The sequence below is a fragment of the Amblyomma mixtum genome, chromosome 9, assembly GCF_055824585.1.
Source record: "Amblyomma mixtum isolate Tamu chromosome 9, ASM5582458v1, whole genome shotgun sequence".
Taxonomy (NCBI): Eukaryota; Metazoa; Arthropoda; class Arachnida; order Ixodida; family Ixodidae; genus Amblyomma; species Amblyomma mixtum.
In genome coordinates, this window is record NC_143020.1 from 37,223,376 (window position 1) to 37,230,680 (window position 7,305).

A 7,305-nucleotide genomic window follows, 5' to 3' on the forward strand; every position below is an offset into this window, starting at 1 on the left:
TAGAACTGAGTTGAGGTCATGTGATCTACAACCTTGGTTCTTTTATTTGAAAGACTGATTACTTTTAATTGCTTCGGAAAAACAGCTTTGTCTTCAGTAGAGTAGCATTAAAATACGCGTATCTGGAAGGTAGCTGGGCCGTGCCACTCGTTGACTAACGGGACCCATAGGATAATTTCATTCAGGCCTTAGCAACTGATTTCTGAGTTCTATTAAAAGCCCAACCTGGTTACACATAAACCTTCCCATCAAAACTTCAAAACAAGTAATACAGGTTGAGCTGATTCAGTGTGCATCAACAAAGTGAAAACGACGCCCTGAGTTATGTTTTTTTTTTTTGCTTTTCTGATAATCGAGGAGATACCACACAGCTGTTTACTTACAGGCGGCGATCGAAGTTTCTCTAATGTGTTTGGCGTGATTAGAAATGTCAGAGGTTTGAACATGGTAACTTGAAATATGTCGCGAGCCTAAGACCGGAATAAGATGTGAATAATGTGTTAACTACGTCTGCCAGGAGCTACCAAGAGCGCACACAGTGCGTCTAGAAATTAAGGAAAGTCGGAGACCGGAAAGTCATACCGTAAACTGAAACAAAGAGGTTATCAGACTATTTACGGCTTACAAGCTAAATGAGTGACAGGAGAAACATTCCATGTTTGATTCCAACTTTCTCTGCAAGGAACTTTTGTTTAGGTGGAAACAAAACTTACCGTAAAAAGAAAAACAATGCAAGCAAGAAAATTATTAACTTGAAATTTTTATGTGTTCCTCAGCTGTTCTTCACGCAACATGAGGGCGATCAAACTGTCCCCTCCTTCTTAACGCATTTTTGTGTTTTGTTATGTTTCCTTTTTATTTTCAGTCATTGGTTATCTCTTGAAATCCTTCTTTTTATTGTGAATTAGTGTTGAATAATGCTTTCATTTCTTTGAGGCTGGAGTTCTTGGTTCACTCGTTGTTCTCTTCTTCTTAGTTCGTAGTTATTTTTTTTTTGTATTATTGAGGGCTGTCGCGAAATATTACTCCCTTACGAAAAAGCACGAGAACGGTTGATGAAAAGGACAACTTATAAGCGGGCGAGGCAGAACAAAGAACCATACAACCTCAAAGCCGCAGGCGACTCAAATGGTACGTCATTTTCCTTCAGGAATAAACGAAGTCCGGAGTAAGGGTATGCTCTTTCTTCCTTTAGTCACTGTACTACATTGTCTTGTGCCCGTTTATACGTATGAATGAATACTAAGTGACTCGTCCAACTTAACACATTATTGAGGCCAGTGGTGAGCTTTTTTTACCACTCTTCTTCTGTCGTTTATTCTAAGTTTCCATCGATATTTTAAACCCAGAAGCTCTTACAGAGCTCGTCTGCCGTATGGAAGTCTGTCACCCATCAGAGCAGTGAAGTGGTCTGCCCTTAACCGGCACGCAACCCACTAACACAGCTGCTCTCCGCAGGGTCTGGCGCCACGCACTGCACCGCAGCTGGCCCGACGCAGTGCAGATGGGGCCGCTTGATGTGGAGTAGGAGATTAGCCGTGCGATCAAGGTGCACGTGAACAGGGCTACAGATATAAAGTGCTTCAAGTGAAAGCTGTTATAGCGTGTTCTGCATGGTAGATGGGATGAGTTCAGCGCTAACATCTGCGTCTGCTCTCACACCTACTCCTGACAGGCGGCGAAAGTCAAAATGCGAAAAGAAGACCAATACCAACGCTATAAAGTTTGTGGCCAAACATATTACAGGCGTCAGCTTCCAGCCGAATTTTTATTGCAAAGCCACTATCCTACTATGTTAGCAGTCGGCATTTTTTTTTATATATTTCGTTCACTCATATGAGCCAGCGGAGTGAAACAGTACATTAGAGCAGGGCATTCTGGCAGAGCCAGCGCTGTTATCGGCATGAGTTGAGCTTCCACCACTGACAGGTAGGAGCCACTTATTCCTTTTCTCCAATTTTCTCTTTGATGTGCCAGCAGCGTCTCCTGTATCCAAGTAAAGCTCTTAAATTGCCTCGCACTATCTGCCTGCATGGGTGAGGTTCCCATCTTTTTCTATCCACTATTTTCCATCAGACCACCACTCCTCTCTTCACCATATGACAATTACCTCCCTACTTTAAGTGTGCTACACTTTGAGCTCTCTTTTTTTTACCAGATTCTAGCGAAATCTAGCCAGAAAACTAGGCGAACCCGAGGTCTAACATAACGACAAAATTATCGAAAAACTTTCCAAGTTTTTAGTCTGAATGGCGGCTAGTAAAGAAATAAAATGAGCCCAGAATGAGATTCTAGCTACTACCGGTGCAAACAAAGGAGATCTATTTCCCGATGCCCTATAGCTGTCGGCTACTGGCGAAGTTTCTTCTTTTTTTAATACGTGTATGGTGTTCGCGGGTCCCGGCAAGGAAGAAGCGAAACGAAGGCATCTCAGCTATCGCCCAATCCAGTACTATGCTGCCTTCTTATCGCTTCTTCCTTGCTGGAACTCGCGAACACCACAACGTGCTAGGTTACACAAAGAGGAATTAAGCACATCACAATCCACTGCCGCCGCCACACGCGTTCTGTGTTCGAACTGATTGTCTCTAGTGCCACTAGTTTGATAGTGACCTTTCGGCTTTTAAATGTCAGTGCCAACGGCGCCCTCTCCATGTGGACGAAAAGTGGGTGATGATGGCGCCCATTTAATCATCGAAAGCAGACATGCAGACCATCCCAAATCTTCATAAATGCCACAACCATCACCACCCTACATGCATGCTGCTAAAGTAAAAGAATAAATGCGGAGAAAGGTGGCGTCCAATGCAGAACGCTAATGGCCAGGCAAGGTGTTGTACAACGCGATATGCCTTTTATGCAATCCACTTTACTCTTACCACTTTACACTTACACTCACTTTCGACGGCAAGATTCACTATAAGTTGTTTATTGTATATTCTATTATTGAACTTATAAGAGTGATTGCCAAAAGCACTTCTACTTATTCCTATTTAGTACTCGAGTTATGGAAAAAACTGCAATACCTATTTCCCAAGAGAAATTGTTTTCCTTATTACTTGCACTGTAATACTATTAGCCCCTTTCTGCCAGCATGACCAGTGGGCTTGTATCAGAACATCGTGTGATTTCTTGAATGTAATAGACTAATTTGCTGGGTAAATTTAAGGTCTTTCTCTCGGGCTACAAATTTCATTGTTCTCATCTTCTACAGAAGCCGATGTAGAGCTTACATTCTGATTGTTGTTTCAATACTAGCCTAATGCCTAAGAAAAAAAGGCAAATAAGGTGAAAAGGTTTATAATAGTTCAGAAGAGCTGTAGCCCTGATGACAAAATAAAGACGCTAAGAATGGAACACTAAGTAGCAAAAACGACGCAACAGGCACAGCCGTTCGCCTAACCTCGCGTTGTCTAATGTTTATATATGAATTTTTTTAAATACGCAATTCTACATCTGAAGGCGACCTCCTAGCAGGCTCTATTCGAATACCAAGAAAACTTGAGGATACAGTTAAGCTCCGCTTTAAAGGTATGCCACCAAAGTGTTAATTGGGCCCTTCAGTTGCCTTTGCGTGTCGCTTCGCCGACATGGATACTGTTCGTTCTTTATATAACGATCACATGGCGATTCACTTACTCTTAACTGTACCATGCGACTACATTAGACAACCCTCCCGAGGAAGTACTCCTTCTGTGCCGACTAGGAACCTGCCTACTTACAAAACCTGCCTATTAGAGGATTTGCGCATTATCTACTTTACGTTTGCTGATTACTATTCATCATACGCCTGGTGCAGCGATGCGGCGGTTAAGCGACGCCCACTGCCCAGGTAGGTCGCTGTTGCAAACATAACTATTTCTTCGGCTTGCGAGACCCAGAGTGCTGTCGCTGTATAACCTCTCACGACAAGTGATTAAATTAACTGCCACATGCCACGATGGACAGCTTGCTCAAAATCAGGTTGGCAGGTTTTGACGACATCACAAGGTCATAAAATCTAGGTGACAGCCGGGCAACCTGCCTTTCGGCTCTCAAGACCGACGACACTGAAGACGATTTTCAGCAGAACGGGAGACTTGCCAAAATCGCGTACGAATGTAAACGTTGAGAATAAAATTTCTGGAAAACCAGTTTCCCCCTCTTCGTGTTCGACGCTGGCGACCGCCATCACCGTGCGTCAAGACAGCATTGGCTGGGCGAGGAGGGATGTTTCTCTCATGTGGTCAGCGCAAGAAGCGACGGGAGCGCCAGCTCGAATGCTACGCGGAGCTCCGCGGAGCCATTGAAAGTCTCTTCGGGATCTGGCCAGCGTCACGAGCAGTTGCAGCTGCACGTTCTCGTCACCTCCCCCAGATAATGCTCGGGGATGGCGTATGCTCCAATTATGCGGCGCGCAGTGGAAAACCCGGCCGCCATTGTCGGCGCATACAAACCTTTGCTGCCGATACCTCTCTAGTAGCACCCCTGCCCCAGCCGGTAAGTCGGATGCCGTTCTTACGTAGCCTTCTGTTTCCGAGGAAAGCCTCATGAATCTTATGCAGGTAGCCTGCCCACTCTGTGTGTTGTTTGCGAATGTAATGAATACCATATGAGTGTTGACGATGTGTCGTCGCTCCCTTTGTTCAGTCGAGCACAAACACCTCCGCGGTTAGCGAGTGCGAGGCGGAAGGCTGCCTCCCCCCCCCCCCCCCCCCCCCCCGCAACCCCCAATAATGTCCACAATGGCAGCCCAACGTATGCCAAGCTCTTAAGACAAGGGCAACATTCAGTTCGGTTCATAGAATGCCCGCCCGGACTTAAGCTTTAGACCTGACCCGAATTCGGAGTTGCTAGCAAGGCTTTCTTGACAGCGAGATAAGCGGAATAGCGGTATGAAGGAATTGCCGTGCATGCTACGCTTTTGATGGGCACTTCTTCGATACTCCGTTTAAAGGTGAGCCTACGAGGTCCGCACATAGAGAGCGGGATCGAGCTTTCCACGAAGCACAGAAAGCCAGAAGCGAGTGAAGCCGGAAGCCTGAAGGGTGGCCCGATTTTTCTCTGATATAGTTGTAAATATTCTCTATTCTCTATCCTTGGCACTGGGGTCCGGGTGCCGTAATCTGCTGGCTTGTACTGCAGCAGAAGCACCGACTCGCTCCGGCACTGTGGGAAGCGGTGGGCGTCGTTAGGTCAGCAGTTGCTTATATAGAAGCAAGTGAGTAGGGTCACCTTGTTAGAAACGCCTCTCCTCGTGGCGTTGTGTTCTAGCTGTTGTCCTTGTCCCTTGGTTGGCACCGGCAAGTGGCAGAGCGAGCAGGCCGAAGGCTCCTCGGGAGCTGCCTCTCATAATCATCATCATCATAGAAACATTATTGTATGCAGAAGAGTTTGGGGCTGGCAGACCCTTGGGCCCCCGCACGGCCCCACTGCACTCAAACCAGCCAGCGTCGCGAGCAGGTTGCAGCCGCACGCTCTCGTCAGCTACCGCGGCAGGCGCATGGAGATCTGTTGTGTCTTGCCGCTTGATTTCTGGTTCCAGGCAGCGAAGCGAGCGCAGGAAAAACGCGCTCTCCTCATCTCCCCCAGCAAACGCTCGGGGATGGCTTTGCGTCAGGAATGCAGCGGCCACGGGAAAACCCGGCCGCCATTGTCGGCGCATACAAACGTTTGCCGCCGATACCTCCTAAATCGCGTCCCTGCCCCAGCCTGTCAGTCGGAAGGCCTTCTTACGTTAGCCTTCTATTTCCGAGAAACGCCTCTTTGATGTGTTGTAGCTAGCTGGCCTGCTATATGTATTCATTGCAACTTGTTGTGCCCTTACCCACATTCCGCTGGCCTCTCTGGAAACCAGCGCCGCGCGCCCGCCGTCGCGCAAAGCAAGCCCAGACACTCATCGAACATGTCGCGGCTTGCAGCATGAATCATCCTGGCTCGCCGGCGCAGACCCTTCCTCCTCTTCCTCTCTGTCGGCTCGAGACTCCTACAACGCTTCGCCGGCCACCCTTTCTAGTCTGCAAGCCTTCAACGGCCGAGCACTCTCGACAGTTCGTCTAATTTGAACGGTGGCCAGTGCAGTGACCTGATTGGAGGGTTTAAACGGCTGGCAGCCGCAACGGTCACCGGCGGCTATAAAAACGGAGCCGCGCTGCAGACGGGCAGGAGAAGAGCCATCACGCCGGAGCTACGCTTGCCCGGGGCCGCCCTACTTCTTTGTGCTAGCCCGTGGTGCTCTCGGTCCTTGTATCTATCATGTAAAAGCCCTGGCACATATTGTACAAAAACGTCCTTTGACTCATCGTCGCCTAGACCGTTTCTTGGCTCGGATGCCCAGACCCAACAAAGTGTAATAAATAGCATATGAGTGTTCACGCTTTGTCGTCGTTCCCTTTGTCCATCGAGCACGATCCCCTCCACGGTTAGCGAGCGGAAACGCTGCATCCGCGGTGTGGGTGTGCGGGGGCGGAAGGCTGACCCCTCCCAATATTTCCTCAAATTTGCAACATTTACTGCAGTACTAACAATCAGAACGAAAGTTTGAAAAATATCATCTGCGATGTTGCTCAATTGTAATATTTTGTTTCGCTTGTTTCAGTCGTCGGTAATGGGATGCATACTTGCCTGCGTTCCGCAGAAAGTCAAAATAGCCACGAAATTTAGGGCAGCGAAGGAGTTCCTGCTTACTCTTACACTTCATTTTGTTATTTCGGTAACCGTTCGGAGGGCAATACGTCTGCGCGAAGACCACGTAGGAGACAGTTTGTCTTATTTGACATCCCGAGAACTTGACGGCGCTCTTCAACATGCGATTTAAGATATTTATCTTTTATTACACATAAAAAAACCACCAAGTTTGGCGTAACTACGAACTGCACCGAAGATTTTGAAAGGCGCTAACTGCGTCTTTTTCGTGATATGATGCTACAGGGGCCAATAAATCTTGAGTGGTTAATTAAAAGACTAGCGCATAAAACTAGGACAAAGACAGAGAAGGAGACAGGACGAGCGCAGGACGAGACAGGACAGTTAGCGCTCGTCCTGTCTCCTTCTCTGTCTTTGTCCTAGTTTTATGCGCTAGTCTTTTAATTAACTATGTCAAACCAACTAGCCCAGCTTTCCGCCTTGATTGCATTGAAATCTTGAGTGGCTTTGCAAGAACAACTTTAAGTTCGGCTTCGAGGTCAATGTGTGCTCCTAATGCGCAAATATGGGCTGCAGCATACCTTCAAGGAGGCGCTAAGAGCAGAAGCACAAAATAGAATGAGTTTTATTACTGAAATGTCAAAATAAAGTCAGCCCTTAGAAGGTGTTCATTTCACCAGT